The 18,435-nt window shown below is 34.9% G+C and overlaps 1 protein-coding gene and 1 pseudogene across 1 annotated transcript in view; one reads left to right on the top strand and one right to left on the bottom strand.

Annotated features, from left to right (window-relative positions):
- The window catches only part of TANC2 (tetratricopeptide repeat, ankyrin repeat and coiled-coil containing 2), a 291,625-nt gene that overhangs the window by 126,689 nt on the left and 146,501 nt on the right, over positions 1 to 18,435 (bottom strand). The gene's annotated exons all lie outside the window — the stretch shown is intronic.
- On the top strand, positions 1,974 to 2,151 carry LOC132688696 (U2 spliceosomal RNA; annotated as a pseudogene).

Genomic DNA, 18,435 nt, shown 5'->3' with positions numbered 1-18,435 from the left:
CTTATTTTATCTTCAAACGTCTTGAAGAGTCCTATTTCTAACTATATATTACAGACACAAAAAACCAACTGAACTCCAAGAAGTGTACTTGGCTGTGGATAACTCGCTAGGTGCTTCCTTCTCCCCTCTCTACTCTCACCTGCTTCAGGTGGCCTCTCTCCCTTTCTCCTCTTTAAAGAAATAGAATACTGTTTGCCTAATGTAGAGCAGCTAAGAGACTGGACTAAGGCTCTGGAAAACCAAAAGCACAATCACTTAACAACAATAGATTCATGGTCCCGTATGAATTCATATTCCCGACTTCTAAGCGAATGAAAATGGTGATTAAGTATTCTCTAAAACCCCCGCAAACTTTGGCTTCCATAACAGTTTTACCACCTTGGTTCTCCCAGTATCTTTCAGACTCTCCCTTAATTCATCTCACCCTTCTTTTGACATGGGTTTTCCCCTTTCACTCCCTTAAGTGGATATTCCTTAAGATTTTCTTCTTCACCCCTGAGAGGAGGTACAGAAGTTAGAGAAAGACCTAAGTTGGAATCCTGATCTCTTATGCTTAAATTGCTTACTGGTTAACCTGATTAGGTCTTGCTTTCTTCATCTGTAAGATCAGAGCCATAAAAATTTAAACTGCTACTGAAAAAATCAAGTGAATTAAAGTGAAATGCCTGTTAAATGCTCATGAAGTACTCATTTCCCACCTGTTCTGTTTATGTGTTCTCTCATTTTCAAGAAATTTTTACCTACTCTTAAAGTATAACTTACACATTTATATCTTAAAATCTTACTTCTTTTTCAAGTGTTGCAACCACATTTCTACTCTGATACCTTGTTACCACCTCAAACTCACTCCCGGTGCCTCAAAACCAGTTGCCTTAATCTCTCTGTTCCTATTAATGAAAACATCAAGTCTCATTCTTAAAGTCTTGGCATCATCTTTGACAGATCTTCCATATTCCTGGATCCTGTAACTGGCCAGTCACCAATTTTCTTATTCCTTAAAACCTTCCTCTCCATATACCTTTTCCATGGCTACCGTCTTAGCCTACCATTGCCCCAAAAACCTCCCCAATCCAGTCCTGGTATTCACTTCCACAGCATCCTCTGTGAAACCTCTGTTCCAGACAAACTAATGTTATTTACCAGTTGAATGTGTCCTGTATACTCTTGCTTCAAGTTTTACTCAAGTCACTTTATCACTCCACTTTCTGATCCACATGATAATCTTTCCTCCCTTTAAAAAATAATATGATTCTTTAAAATTAAAGCAGACTTTGGGTGGGGGTATTTGAGTTAAAATGTAGCTTTTCCATAATCTTCTGCAGTGCCAAAACGATTGCTGCCAAGCTTTGTTCTGTATGGTCACCCACTCTTCTTTCCTTCTAAATGACATAACTTCCTTTAGTCATTTATGTCCCTAAGTGTGCTCCTTGGAATACTTGTCATGATTTTGTGGGAGTTGTGTAAGAAAAAAGGGGTCTGTTGGCAAATTAAGTTTTAGAGGTGCTAGATTAAACAGTTAAAATAGGTTCCTTTATTGCAGGACTTCTCATAGCTTTAAAAATGATAAACTATTAGTTTCTCCATTATCATTTTTCTTTATTTCTTACTTGAAGGTATTCCTTTCTCATCTCACTACAGCTTGACCAGCTCCATCTCACTACTCACTCTTTTGAACTGAGTAAGTTTTCAGCTTTAACCAGATTCATTTTTCATCCCTACCTATTGATTCTCAATCTATTTCTTCAGGGAAATACATGCCTCTTATGTCAGGATCTTCATTTCCTAAAAATGATATCCAGACCAAGAGATCTAAGTGGTATGTCTTACATTTAGAAATTCATAGAGATAGGTAGCAATATGCTGGGGTATGCATGTTAATAGGAGAAAATAAGACATATTTTCCTGAAGAAGGAATTTTACTCAAAGATTTTTTTTTTGGAAAACATGTTTTGTGATTAAAAAATGTAGAATGTATCGCTTCTCGGCCTTTTGGCTAAGATCAAGTGTAAAAAATGTAGAATGTAGATTATTTTAAAAGAAAAATATGAGACTATCAGGAAATTTCCACATTTGCTTTTGGAAGCTCCTTTAGGCTACATCCCACACACCTCTGGTATGCATTCAAATTCCTCTGTCCTAAAGGTACTCCCAAGGAAAAGTCCAAGAACCACCAAAGTAGGTCAGTGGAGAGGACGGGTAGAGAAGAGCATTACTCAGAAAATGTTTCCTTTGTGCTAAGTCCTATACTAAATCCTTTACTATATTGTCTTTCTTACTGCCTATAATGACATTGCGAAAAGGCATTATTTCATTAAATTTATAAAAGGGAAGCTTCAGAGAGGTTGACATGCCCTAAGCTGCAACACTTACAAATGGTTAAAATGTTTTACTATACATATAATGTTAGAGTGATAAAGAAGACACAACTTATCATGGAAATATTATGACTGATTCCCATGAGAAAAAAATAACTAGGAATCATTCTTTTAAAATAATTTATCACCAACGTGAGATTTTAAGTTTTAATGTAGATCCTGACATAAATGAAGCACCTATTTCCTTGTAAAACATTATTTGTGGTACTAATGAATTTCTAGATATTCACAAGTATTATTAGAATGACATGTGTAAGTTTTAGTTAACGGCAACTAGGGAGGACTCTTAAGCCTCTTGTAAGCTTTATACATTATTTCCTAGCACATTTCCTCCCAAATAAAAGCAGTATCTACTACCAATTAAGACTTTAGCCAGTTATCTGTTATATGAATAATACTGAAAAGACCTTAAAGGATTTCAAAAAGTAAACCAAAGATTTTTAAAATGAGGGGTTAAACTATAAATTACATAGCATGAGGCTTAATTTTTTTCATAGAATGCTGCTAGTTAAATCTATAATTTGAATCTTTATATACTGAAAAAAACCAGATGGCTCTCACTTAAAAAAACTTAGTATACGATAATACAGATTCACCAAATTAACCTACTGCAGAATCTCTCAAAATAGGGAGCTTCGTGGGCAGATTTTAATTTAGACAATTTATAAACAAACAAACATGTTTATATGCAATCTTTCAGGAATATATCCACTGGGCAAGGCCCCAAACAGAAAAAAAATCACAGGATATGCTAAGGAAGATTACAATAAATAAATATTAAAAATACTATCCTTATTAAAAAGTGCCCAAATTAGTCGTTGTTACGATTAATAAGAATTATGGTTTCAGAGATAATGGGACACAAAATCATTTGTATATATATGTTTGTGGGGATAAACTAGTCATAAAAGAGTATCAGCTTGCAACATACACAGTTACTAACTATACACAAAATTTAAAATTCCTATCTTCTTACATGACAATGGGTAAAATGTGAATATTCAATTCACTTAATCTATTAAATATATGCTTTCAAATAAAAGTAAAACCCTTTTATTAAAGACAGATATGACAGTACATGTAAATGATCAGTACCTTCATTATTCTTTAATATATTAATTCTCCCTATTTCTTAAGTGCTGGGCAAAGTCATATGTATAGACCTATAGGCAAAAATCTCAAAAATGGAAGAAGGATTATAATTAAAATGTAGTAACAACAAAGAAACAAAATCTCCCCCCACCCTTGCATTGTGCAAATTAAAGGAACCCAGTTATGTCCCTAAAATATATCTTCTCTGAACAACATGCATTTAAGAAGATCAATTAAGGAAGATAACTAACTAAAAGTATAAGCCCAGATGAAATGCCTTTTTCTTTTGTGAAGTGGCTGAAGATCAGTCTAAATATTCTAATTTTGAAAAACCAAAGTTCCTACTTTTAGTACATTTCTAAGTTACCATGGCTAGCTGAAGAACTAAAAAGAGAAAATAATTAAGAGCCAGAAAACAAGAGTCTTGTGAGAAAATTCAATCTAAAAATTCAATTTGCCTTAAATTGATAATTACTAACTGGTCTAAAAATACAAGAATGATAAATAATTTACCTTTCTCAATTGGAAAAACAGACACTATAAATAAAATAACAGCAATAATGTCAAGTTAAAAAAAAATCCTTACACTGTACAAGAACATCCATTCGTAAGCATTCTGATAATGAAATAAGCAGGCTTAAACAGTTCTAGGTTCCCATACTGTCACGTTTTAAAAATGTATTTTACTTATAAGTATATTGCAATAAGAAGTAGAAATCTATGCTAGAATCACAATCTAACAAAAAAAAAGCAACTTGACCATCACATTTACATTAAAAAATTAGTATCTTTCTTCACAATGAAATATTATTTTTAAAATATGAAAACTATTTTAACAGATTCATACCCACACAGAATAAAAGAACACACAACTAAAAAATAAATGTGCCTAATGACATTTCTTAATGGCTTCCTATAAACTAAGTGTCAAATTCTCTTAGGTTGCGTTTCTTTTCCTACAAAGCTCAAAGTAGGCCTTACAGCTCAGAAATCCATGTAACACACAAATACTCTACTCATCATACTCACAGGCTTTAGTTTTTCTTCCTCATTAGTCAATACTATATAGCTTTTTCTCCTGCAAACCTGAAAGGCTTCTTCTTACTCACTGGTCATGCTGTTATCAGATCTGACATATCCGTGATGACCCACACTTTAATCTTCCCCAGCCAGTTCTTCACACTGCCCAGAACTTACTGCGCGTTACAGGTGATACTTCTTACAGCAGATGTTGATTATGGTCCCAAAGCACAAGTGATGCTCCCAAAGGAGCTTAGAACCCCTAACAACATCACCTGCTTCTTTTTATATCCAGAGATGCAATGTGATACTTGTTTTGAACAGCTAATGATTTCAAGAAAGATTACAGATGAGTTCTTTTCATTAGATCGCCTGACAGAAGCTTATCCTTTCAGAATACTGCAGCAGAGATAGACTGTATGATTCCCTTAGGAGAAAAAGAAATGCTTTTATGTAATTTTTCCTCTGTGGCGCAGTTTAGTCTACCCTCCTGGTAGAGCAAACTGCTGGAAGGACTGGTTCTTAGGTTTCTAATGGCGCAGCATTAACATAGTGAATGATTCACGGATGTTCTTAACATTCAGGAGTAACACGGAGGGCTAGCAATGCAGCCCAGGTCCAGAGCTGATGAATGGTGCAGTGCTGCTGTTGTCATAGCAACCGAGAAGAAAAAAGCAGCACCATATAAGGAGCTGTGACATGGATTCTGGGAACAATTTATATTAAAAAGCTGTAAGCTCCTCGTGCCTTAAAGCTATAAACTCCTCCTCCTCAGATTTCACTGTTCTGAATTCCTAAATCAGCTGTGTGAATAAATATTACAAAATACAGTAACTAAGTAGACACTAACAAAACAACCACATCCTGAGGTAACGAAAAAGATTAATAACACTTTAGCAAGCTAATATGTGCCTGTGGTATCTTCATAATTTATTGGGTTAAATGGAAAAATTAAGACAGTGATAAGTAAAGAACTGTCAAGAATGTGATAGCAGAAAATTTATTTTTAAACAGAGATATTAAAAAACTGATTAAATGTCTTTCATTCAGAGGGTAAGTTTCAGATACACCAAAACTAGAGAACCATCAACTGACTGATATAGTAGCAACGGTATCATTTTCAAAGACAGGCAAACCACCTCCTGTATTCCTTCTAGAAGCATAAAGATTCAAAAGACACTAACTTCCCTGAAAATGCCCATAGCCTTTACTTATGATCCAGGAAATTCCTTGTGTCAATCACTGGAGAGACAGGGTTACTGTTCCATTCTATGCTTCTGAAGGCCTTCCCCTATGAGGCCTGGAGAACCTTTCTCATCAGTTTTTCCTTGCCTTCCAGGAATCCAGAAGAGTTCCTTCCCTTCCAGTGGACAGCAGGACAGTGTCAAAAAAGAAACACAGGAGAAGAGAGAACTAGGGACAGTGTCAGTGCATGAATTGAGCAGTGGCAATGGTACTCCCTCTGCAGTACTCTAGATGGCTCTGAGCCAACTTTCAGTAGGCTTCTGGAACATGAGCCACTGGTGCTATCCATCTATTTAGATAGGGGAATTCTACATGCAAGGGTTCTGTATCATAGTGATGTATGCTTCTCTCCTAGCACTGCATATATAATGAAATGTTCAGATACAAAATAAAGCAAAACAATGAGGTAAATCACTTATTACATTGTTCTCTTATGTGGGCAGTATTGCCACTGTAATAATTCTGGTATAATTATATATTTGTTAGTTATAGATTTATGATGTGTTCATCTTCATAAATGATGATAACCTCAGTGAAATGTAAATGAAAAGGACTACAGTTTAATAGAAAGGACACACACTTGACTAGTGTTCTGATTGTAGTTGTAATAATGCTTAGTTGCTTGGTAAGTCCTTAATTCCAATCCTCAAACTCATCAGCAGTACAATCTGAGTAATAACATATTTTCTACTTCTTTCTAAAGCAATGGTAGAAATAAAATAATGTAACGTAAAGCCTTGAAATTCTAAAAATCTGTTATCTTATTTAAAAATACCTAATTAAGCAAAACAGTGAAGATAAAATAGAAAATAGATTTCTACAGAAGTCAATAGGCAGAAAATGTCCAGAAAGAGTAAATATATTTCTGGCTAGTTTTCATGTTTGATTGAATATTTGGTCTCACCACACTGTACATATTTGTTGCAAGGAGTCATTTCATTTTAAAATTACAGTAAACATGGGGTACCTACTTTACAGTTGGTTGAGCATCTGACTCTTGATTTTGGCTCAGGTCATGATCCCAGGATCAAGGGATTGAGCTCTACATCAGGCTCCATGTTGAGCATGGAGACTGCTTAAGATTCTCTCTCTCTCTTCCTCTGCCCCTCTACCCCCCTTGCGCTCTAAAACTTAAAAAATAAAAAATAAAAATAAATAGAATTACAGAGATACTAAATAGTAAACAGAAATGCTGTGGACTAATGTTAAAGGATTATTTAAGATAATCATGTAAAAGTAATTCCACCGTCCCTACATGACTAATAATAATTGTCTTAAGAAAATTATAAGTTGGAGATAAAGTAGTATAAGTAATTTCTATAGAATGACAATACTAAAGAACATGCAAAGTGAGAAACTTGTTTCAAATGACTTTTAATTACTTTCACCTCACCTAACTAGAAAACTATAGGTCAAACCTAAAAGTAAGCATTTATGTTAGATTTGAAAATTCCACAGAGAGCATACCTCAGTTCTGTCTAACCCTTCTCTCTAGTAAAGTTTTAAAATCAAATATTGTCTTGGCACAATGGTTACTTTTGAGGGAAATTCTCTTTAGTTGTTACTTTTAGAATACCAAGAACTCAATACCTTTAGGAAAAAGAGGGCAGGTTCACATCTGTCCCAAATCAAGTTGAGCTGATCCATGCATTAGATGGATTCCAGAATAATTATGTTTAAAAAATGCAAACTTTGACAAATAATCATTTTTCCACTGACATTCATTTTAATGTTGCTAATGCTCTGTATTAGCTAATCAGCAAGAGGATATAGTTGAGGTACTTTAAAAGACAAAATATATAGGTTCTGTTTTTGTAAAAATGGGCTTAATTGATGGTACAAGTAGAGAGAGATTTAAGGGGCTAAAGCTATTTCACTGGCTACTAATTTTTAACTCCCTTGTGCTGAATTTAGGTAAACCGTTCTAAAACTTACAGAATTTTCTATTGTTTTTATTTTTATTCTTTCTCCAATCTTCCCCCTGTATAAGCTTTCTCTAAGAAGTAATCATCAGAATTAAACTTCACAGTGTTTAAAGGTAGGGTAATACTTATGAAGAGGTGAATACACGAAATTACTATTTTCACAGAAGTAAGAACGTATCCATCCTTCTTGTTACAGCAATTCAAGTTTTGGCCAGATTTCTAATGTGGAGTTTTTCCTTTACTAGGAATTGCTAATGCTCCAGATTATAACTTCAATTTGCAACAGTAAAATTGTGACTAAGAGAAGAGAAAGTAATACATTCCTAAATATCATATAATGTGGCCTCTACACATAAGACAACTATTCATCTGGTGGTCAAAAGGAGAGTAAGATAAGCTGGCAGGTTGGACATATGAAAAGCAATATTTACTTGATGAATGCATAAATGATATTTAAAGGACTTCTGAGGATAATTTTCATTATACGCAGTTTTTACTTGATATGTTGACTTTATTACCTAATCCCTGAAAAAATTTCCCAAATGTGGGATGCTACTTCTAAATTATATTCTCAACATTTTAAAAGGATCATTAAGCTTGCAGGTGGCTCTTTCAGGATTTTTTTTATTGATAAATAGAACACAAAAGAGCATATTGAGCTACAAGATATACATATCAAATCTCCTTCCTCTCACTTTACTTAATTCATTAAATGAATGTGAATTTATGAAATTCACTAAATGATACAGATGTATACATAACTTTTAAAAAATATAATCACTTTAGAAGCCAGAAATACAGACTTTAACCTAGAAAGGGAGAGAAAATCTAGATGCTGAACCAACACTGGTACATATGAGAACATTGTTCATTATGTTGTCTAAACAAAACAAACCATTCATACACGTAGACAATTCCAAAATGATCATATCTCTATTTTTAATGCAGCCAGTGACATGAAAGAATAAATGACAAGATGATGTATTTATAATAAAGAAAACGTCCTCTGGAACATTCTGCCCTCTGGTGTTTAAAATGTTCATCAGAGAGGGAGCATTCTATCATGCCACATGTTTATTACTTTTGGCGGGCTGAATGCATCAATTTGGGCACATAATTTTCTATAATAAGAAAAATATGGTTTAGCATTATAATAAGTCCTGTTATTATAATGGGAATATATATTCTGTGCTAAGCTTTCTATTATCCCATACTATCATTTACTTCCTGTTTGGAGAGTCACTAAGAGGATTTCTTTTGAATCATGGATATTGACTTATATGCCTTTCATGATGCTTTGTGACTGAGCAGTATTCCTGATGACCGATACTATTTAATTCTTACATTCAACACTTGACACTTTTAAACCTGCTTACATTCCACAGGAAGTAGGCAGAAAAGCAAGCAAAGAGATAGAGCCAATTAAGCATAAACATAGCCTTTCTAGGAACTATGGCATAAAATTGTTGTGAGTTTTCTGGGGAAGATCACAGGAGGCATGGACAAAGGAGTTTGTTTGTTTTTTTTCCCCTGTAACCTCCATGGTATTTGCCATGTTTTAAAGTGACGTCTGGGGTTCCTGGCTGGCTCAGTCAGAAAAGTGTGCAACTCTGTATCTCAGGGTTGTCAGTTTGAAAACCATGTTGGGTATAGAGATTACTTAAAAATCGTAAAAGAAAAAAAGAGGAAAATGATACATAACTCTTAGAACCACCACACGGCAGCTGAAAAGGGTATCAGAGATTATTAACCAAATGATTGTCAACTTTCCACCTGTTAGGATTCTTTTACTATTTTCTCCAATTATATACACTGAACATTTTGAAAGATTTAATGTACCAAAATTTTTATTTATTAATTTAAACAAAGATATACTATTAACTGAAGTTTCAAATAAATGTGAATTGACCACAGTAAGATGATATAATTTCATTCAAAGGAAATTAAGCTAGCCAATGTAATATTATGACAAATAAATGTATATTTTCTTTGAGGCATTTTTAAATATTGAGGATTGTATCCACGATATGGTATTGAATGCTACAGAGCTTAATGATGGTAAGAATAATAATATTTAAAAAGTAACTGTCAAATCATACTTACATTTTATATCAGTAAGTGCTAGGCACATTAGAGAAACTGCAAACATTTCTGTACCACCCTCAGTCCTAAGGTTTTATTATTCTTACTGTACATTTACAGAAAAATAGGCTCAAAAAGAGTTAATCTATCCAGATATACAGCTTACAAATTAACGAGTGTGGAATTTTAACCTGGTTCTTTGTCCAAGAGCCTAGCTCTTGACCAATATGGCACTATCAGTTCTTTTGGGCCTAGAATTCTGAGCCTTAATTCTGCCACATTACAGATTTATCTAAATCTTCATTCCATAAATATCTGCCAAAAATTACTTTATGATGTGTTGTCCTTGTTAAACATCTTTCTTGATGTTGACCACCTGCCCTCTTAGAACTTTGCCTGTCATCTGCTCCTAGATTCCCTTTCCTTGCATTGATAGGTTCCACCTCCTTCCTGTGACACACAATTACCTATAGCTGATCATCCTAATATTTAGGGTCTGTTTAGGCCTCCACTTAGTGATTGCTACCAGACTGCATCTTACTAAATTGCCTTCTCCACCCCAGATCCTAGGTGTCCCTGGTTTAGTGGGCCACCACTGTAACAGGAATACTGATCAACTCTACACTTCACAGTTTAGGGAAGCAGATTTCTTAGAAAAAAAAAAAAAAAAGCAGAGAATAGAACAGAAGCTATGAGCCACTGATGAGTAATTCTAAGAGGGAATACAGATTGAGAGTATAGGCTAAAAATTAATAAGTAATTTATATATTCACAAATGTATGTAAAATATAAAGAAAGAAACATGGCCATAGCAGGAATTTTCTGATAAAGACAGATCTGTGTCCAAAAAAGAAATACACAGAGAGAGGACATAATCAAAGATGAAGAGTGGAAAACCCTTCAATTATATTGTCAAGGAAGAATAGAACCCAAGCTGAGAAGAGCTGTTTCTAAGACAGTACAAAGGATTGTTGGGATATTTTTAGAATAAAAAGATGGACAAGGGAAAGCCAGATCCAGCGCATAAGAAAGATAACAAATGATTTTGTTATAAGCTTCCACTTATGAATCAGCTGCTATGACCTAAACTCTATGTTCTTGACATACATAATATCTTCTCCAATCCATACAATACTCTGTGAGGCAGAAATAATAAAAATGATAATAGTAATACAGATAAGCAAACATGCTCAGAGTAGGTAAGTGACTTGATCAAGTCATACAGCTAGTAAGTGGCAGAGTCAGGGCTTGAACGCAAGTATAATGGACTCCACAAAGTTTGCCATGCTTAACAACATCCAGCCTCCAACCAAGAGACATAGAACAATTACTCAACCCTTAATTTCCTTTAATCTTCTCCATAAATGAAAATATATTTAAACTAAAAAAGGTAGAAAAAATATTGCTAAGAATTAATGAAATCTAAGTTATGAGTTAAAAAACATTCAAAACACAGGCCCACACAACTGACATTTGGTTTCTAAAAGAACACAAGAATAGGAACATGAAATTACTACTAGCAGTCTTTGCAAAATCATACAGGAAATTAGGAGGACTACAGGACTAGACAGTGGCAAAATACAGATATGAACTAGTTGATATAAAATTTTTAAAAAGGGAAAAACACTAAGACTCAATAAGGGGTCAGAAGGAAAAGTAATTCCAAAATAACGTCATGTCTATTTTGATAGAAAAAAAGGAAATAACACAGAGGTAGGCCCATCTTGATATTGGAAAGGTCTTAAATGAAGTTCCTTAAGCGAGAGAAAAGGAGATCTGATGGTAGTTTTCTGGGATATAAAGGACTGCCATGGGAAAGAGAGGTTCATTTATGTCATACAGCTAAAAGGCAGCACTAGGAGTAATGGGTGGGAACAAAAGAAGGGCAGATTTCCACCCACGTAAATTAGAATATTGACAGTTAAAACTCTTCAACAAAGGAATAGGAATGCAACAAAGCAGAAAGCTTGTCCTCCTTGAAAGTTTTCACAACAGAAGCTGTTGACTATCCACTTAAATTTCTCTGAAAACTAAATTTGCTCACACGTGTAAAGTGCTTAATATTGTCTGGAACATAGGAAGAGCTAAATAAACATTATCTATTATTACTATTATCATTACTTAAACGTTTAGCAAAACTTGCCTGCAAAATCATCTGTGCCTGCTGACTCTTAGGGATCTTTGATTTCTATGGTAACGGGGCTAGTCATATTTTTATGTTTGTTTGAGTCAATTTTACAGTTTGTTTTCTTCCACATCCTCTGGTTGTTTTTTTTTAAGGTGTGCTTTTAATTATTATTTTTTTAAAGTAATCTCTGTGACCAGTGTGAGGCTAGAACTCACAACCCTGAGGATGGAGAGTCAAATGTTCTACTGAATGAGCCAGCCAGGCAACCTCATTTCCTCTAGTTTTTTTAAGTTGTTTTGCCATAAAGCTCAATACTATAATCTCTTATAATAAGAAAACATTATCAGTGACTATTTCGTTTCATTTTTTTTTAAGTTTATTTATTTATTTTTGAGAAAGAGAGAGAGAGAAAGTGGAGTGGGAGGAGCGGGAGAGAGAGAATTCCAAGCAGGTTCCGTGTTCATTGTGTCGAGCCCGACTGGGGGCTCAAACCCACAAACTGTGAGATCATGACTTGAAATCAAGAGTCGGACGCTGCGGGGCACCAGGGTGGCGCAGTCAGTTAAGCATCGGACTTTGGCTCATGTCATGATCTCATGGTTCGTGAGTTTGAGCCCCGCATTGGGCTGTCTGCTGTCAGCACTGCACCCACATCAGATCCTCCAACCCCCTCTTTCTCTGCCCCTCCCCATGCTCTCTCAAAAATAAACATAAAAACTTAAAAAGTTGGATGCTTAACCAACTAAGCCACCCAGGTGCCCCATCATTTATTTTATGTGTGTGTTATACATATTACTTATCTCTCCTCTCTCCTCTCTTTTTTACTTTGATCATTCCTTTCTAACATGTTTCTATTCTCTTAGTCTTTCCAATAAACTTGTTTGTGTCTTCACTATCAATAATTTTTTTTTGTTTTTACTCATTTCTGCCTTTAATTTTGTTTTTGTTTTTGAGAGAAAGAGAGAGAGGAAGTGCATGTGTGCATACAGGCAGAGAGGGGCATTGGGAGAGGGAGGGAGACTCTTAAGCAGGCTCCACACCCAGCACAGAGCTGGATGTGGGGTTCGATGTCACCACCGTGAGATCACGACCAGAGTTGAAATCAAGAGCTGGACGCTTAACTGACTGAACCACCCAGGCACCCCTATTATTTCTTTTATATTTACTTGTCTTCTAACTCCTTGAGTTAATGATTAATAAAATTACTTTCAGTTTGTTTTCTAATAATAGCATTCAAGCATACATACAATATACATAAATGCACACTGGAAAAAACTAAAAATAAATCAATTATATGTATGATGTATCAATGATATGTATGATGTATCTTTCTAAAGATATAAACCATATTTTATTTCAACTCTAATAACTAAATAGAAATATCACATGATCCAGTAATTCCACTATTGGGTATTTACCCAAACGAAATGAAAACACTAATTTAAAAAGATATATGTACCCCTATGTTCACTGCAGCATCATTTACAATGGCCGAGAAATCGAAGCAACTCAAGTGTTGCTTGAGTTGTTATTCTCAAAAAAATAAGATCTTGTCATTTACAACAACATGGATGGACCTAGAGAGTATTATGCTAAGTGAAATAAGTCAGAAAAAGACAAATATCATAGGATTTCATTGATCTGTAGAATCTAAAACACACAAAAAATGAATAAACAAACAAAAAGCAGAAGTGGACCCATAAATACGGAAAACAAACTGATGGCTGCCAAAGGGGAGGAGTAGAAGTGTGGGTAACAGTGGGTGAAGGGGAGTGGGAGATACAGGCTTCCAGTTATGGAATGAATAAGTCATAGGGATAAAAGATACAGCACAGGGAATGCAGTCAATGGTACTGTAATAATGTTGTATGGTGACAGAGGGTAGCTACTACACTTGTGACCACAGCATAACATATAGACTTGTCAAGTTACTATGCTGTATACTTCAAACTAATGTGACATTGTGTGTCAACTGTAACAACACCGAAAAAAAATCAACTATAATAATTAGAACATTCTGATAATTAAACACATCAAAAATAATATGAATTGCCAAAAATTTTATATGGTATATTGGTATCAAGAGAATTAAAGTATTGGGGTGCCTGAGTGGCTCAGCTGGTTGGGCACTGTACTTCAGCTCAGGTCATGATTTTGTGGTTTGTGAGTTCAAGCCCCATGTCAGGCTCTGTGCTGACAGCTCAGAGCTGGAATCTGCTTCAGATTCTGGTTCTCCCTATCTCTCTATGCTCTCCTGCTCCCTCGCTCTCTCTCTCTCTCTTTCTCTCTCTCCAAAATAAATAAACATTAAAAATTTTTTTTAAAGAATTAAAGTGTCAATATAAAAATATTATTAAATATTTAATAGAAAAAAATAAAATGTTTGGACCTATAGTTCATGAACGAAGGCAAATGTAGAAGTAGAAAAATGTTAACATCACCTTTGGGATGACTTCAAAAGGGTTACTTTTAAAGAAATTCACTTCAGCACTTATATTACCACCATCCTAATAATAAATCATTATAATATAATCACTAAAAAGAATCTGTACTGTGACAAACAGTTTAAAAGTTACTTTAATTATAAAGTAAAATCATCTACAAAACTATATTTGTGCTAATTAGATTGGTAAAATTGCATCAACTGTTAAACTATGAAATACTTCAGATCACCAATAGAGATCAATTTTTTTGTGTGCTTTCAAGTTTTTATTTAAATTCAAGTTAGTTAATGTACAGTGTAATATTAGTTTCAGGAGAAGAATTCTGTGATTCATCACCTAACATATAACACTCAGTGCTCATTCCAAGCGCCTTAATACCCATCACCCTAGAGACCAATTGTTAAGCCCCAAGCACCAGAGTAGCAGTGAGAAGTACATAAAGAATAATATAAAAGAATAAATTATCAGTTATTAGTTAACACCACTCACATTACTGAAAAGACCTATAAGAAATATTGAAAGACTTGCCGTTTAAATGCACTAAGGCATCACTGATGTATTCACACAGCTTACGAATACTCACTAAATGGGGACTTTTTTCCTGAATCTAACTCTGACTGGATGTGTCATTCATTAAAAGAGTAGAAAGTATGAAACTATTAAGCTCAAGCACAATGTGAAGACCACTATGGCAAACACTATAAGCTGGTTTACTCAACCTGTTCCAATTTGTGTTCCTATACTACTATGGCTGGAAAGCCAAAAATCTACATTTCTCAAATTGCCTTGAGTTAAGGTACAGATATATAACCTAAGTTTTTACCAGCAGGATGTGCCTATCCTCCCATGCCTTCAGTGACAAAGTAAGAGAATGCCATAAATAGAAAGTTTGCATTTTCTGGCAAACACTAAGGTCAAGACATCTGGTTCCTTTGGGGCTATTGTGATAGAGGCAGTGGTGTTCCTTTAGGATTATAGGGAGGTACGAGTTCCTGGTTGCATTCTTCAGGCTCTCCTGGAGATTCTGAAAGCTATCATAACCCTTCACTAAACATCTTTCTGTTTAGACTAGCTGGGACAACTCTGTTTTCTATGATTGAGACCCTAACAAAATAACTATTAAGATAGAAAAAGAAACTAGTGGGCCAGCTCATTAGCTTACCAATTAAATTGTACATCAAAGAAAAGAACACATACTAGGAATTTTTTACACAGATGAGGCTTACTAATAACCATTTCTCAGGAAAATTATAGAAAGATCTTCCTGGGAATTATCCTCATTTGTAGCATATGCTATAATTTTCCTAGGAAGACTCTATTTTCCTCTAGAAAATATTAGTCCTCAAATGAAAAAAAAAAAAAATACATCGTAGGAGGTAATGATCATTTCGAGAAAGAGAAGTAAATGGGAAACTGAGCAAAGTTTATAAAGAAAGACTTCTTTTAATACGGTACCGAAAAAGCACAGCTCTGTTGAAAAGTATCATCATGGTTTCTTACAACCTTGCACAGACTTGGCTAAGTCAAGTTAGACCCTAAAATGTCAGTATGTGGGTCCAGAAACTCCCTTAACTCTGTAGAATCTCACCAAAATAACACATAAAAAGAACATCTTCATAAATTCCACAATCAGGTCAACAGGTTTAGAGATAGGATTTCTAAGTCCACATCATTAAGTTCAAACTATAAGGGGATGAAGAACTGTAATAGGTAAAATCAGAGAAGAGAAAACTGACAAGAAAGTCTGTGATTAAAGGAGAGAACAGAAAAACTATGATGGTTTGGACACATGGTGTAGAAGCAAACTGCTACATCTTCATTAGGTTACCAAAGATATATTATAGACTAGTTCATTTTCATGTTCATAATAACAACTCTAAGTCATAAAGAAAAGGTCAGATTAAATTCAGTATATAAGTAACTTACGCATTTTAAAAAGATGTTCTTCCAAAATGTTTTTTTTTTTTTTTTTTTAGTGATCTGAAGGGATAAACTCTTAGTACTAGAATAAAACAAGTATCTAAAGTAACTCCTCAGAGTAGTGGTTCTCAAACTTCAGTGAGCAAAATAGATTGCTAAAAATAGAGTTTCTTGGGCTCCAGATTTAATGAGACAATCTGTGAAGTGAGATTGACTGGGTAAATTTGGATACTCAGGAATTTGCATTTTTCAAAGAAGCACTCCTGGTATTTATTTATTTATTTACTTATTTTTCTTTCTTTCTTTCTTTCTTTCTTTCTTTCTTTCTTTCTTTCTTTCCTTCCTTCCTTCTTTCGTTCTTTCTTCCTCTCTCTCTCTCTCTCTTAAAGTTTATTTATTTATTTTGAGAGAGACACAGACAGAAAAGTTGGGGAGGGGTAGAGAGAGAGAGGGAGAGAATCCCAAGCATGCTCTGTGCTGTGAGCACAGAGCCCAACGCTGGGTTCCAACTCCCGAAACCATGAGATCATGACCTGAGCCAAAGCCAAAAGTCAGATGCTCAACTGACTGAGCTACCCACCCAGGTGCCCCACTCCCAGTACTTCTAATACAAGCAGTCTAGGGGCCACACAATGAGAAACACTGTCCATGAGATTTCACATAGGTGAAGATTTTACGATAGTATTATAGTCACAAATTTGATCTCCCTCTTTTTTTTTCCTTTCTTTCGTGTGTGAATGTGTGTGTGATGGAGAAGGTGCATAAACTTAGAAAAAAAGTACAATCCAAAAAAGTGTATAGGTATTGCACTTAAATTTTAACAGCAACTGTGTGAAGGTAAGTGTGTGAAGGAAACCAAAGACAGCATAAATTAACTAACATACTTCATATAACACAACCAGAAAGAGGTAATGCTGAGATTCAACTTAGTTTAAGAGCAAAGCCCATTTACTTCCATTATATTTGTGGTTCTTACACTTGAGGAATGGATGAGGAGGCTCGAAAGGTGGACCTCTGGGCTCTTTACACTTGTTTCAATCACACAAAATCACCACTGCTTGTGCATTTTGTTACTTGAAGCCAAACATACTAATAAACTGCTCTTCCAAGTGTCAAATTCAGTTGCTTTAATAAGGCTAATTTTTTTGTGTGTGAGAAAGTCTCCATATACACATCATCTAACCTGACAGAAACAGAACCATTTCATAAGAAAAAATGTAAATAATTTGTTATTTCGACCCTTCTCCATTAAGGAACATTGTGGCATTTTTGCAAGCTTTCCCTGGTAGTGGTTGAGTAGAGGTATGGAGACAGAACAACTATATTTCAATGAAATATATATATATATATGGCAATACTACAGCTGCTATAAATAATCTTACTATAAATAAATACTACAACACTATAAACAATAGTGCCACTCTGTATGAGTGACTTCCATTCAATTATGAAAGTAATTAGAATACAGTTATTTTCTTATATACAAATTCTTAAGTTCTTATAAAACCTAAAAAACGGTTTAATTACACTGCAAATCTAGTGTGTGTAAATATTTCGAAAGAATTCTTTATTTGATCATACATGTTGATTTTTCAGATGCTCAAAATATGCATACTGACAAAGACTTTCTCCTTAACTAGCCTTTGTCAGTCTCCTCTGAGCCCCCTTCTGCTGCGTCTCCTCCTTGGGCCTTATCCTTAAGCCTGCAGTCTAGTTCAGTAGCACCAAGGATCCTGGTTAGTCCACTTAGTATGAATCCCTCCACCCTCGACATATGATCACCCTGGCCCATCCAGCAAGAGTCCTTCCTATTAACCCGGTTTTAGCAAGAATCCCTTTACCCTTGATGTCTCCTTTTAGTAATTTTCTATCTATACTATCCACCTTTATCCTTGGCTATAAATCCTTAGCTTTCTTTACTGTATTTAGAATTGAGCCCAGTTCTACACTACGGTCTCTTTTCTCCATTGCAATAGTTCCTGAATAAAATCTTTTACCACATTAACTACTGTCCAGCTCTGGTTTTAACAATACTGACTGATGATAACTGAACTTACCTAAACTGAATTAAATAACATCCCCTTGACATTCCCTACTTTTGGTCTGGAAGACAAGAGGAATACAGCAGTGGAAGTAAGGGCCCCCTCTTCTGTACTCCTGCACTGAGTAAACCCTAGAATTTACAATAGCTTGATATTTAACCC

The sequence above is a fragment of the Panthera onca genome, chromosome E1, assembly GCF_046562875.1.
Source record: "Panthera onca isolate mPanOnc1 chromosome E1, mPanOnc1 haplotype 2, whole genome shotgun sequence".
NCBI classification, from domain to species: Eukaryota; Metazoa; Chordata; class Mammalia; order Carnivora; family Felidae; genus Panthera; species Panthera onca.
The sequence above is the reverse complement of the archived record's forward strand: the minus strand, read 5'-3'. Positions and strand labels throughout refer to the sequence as shown.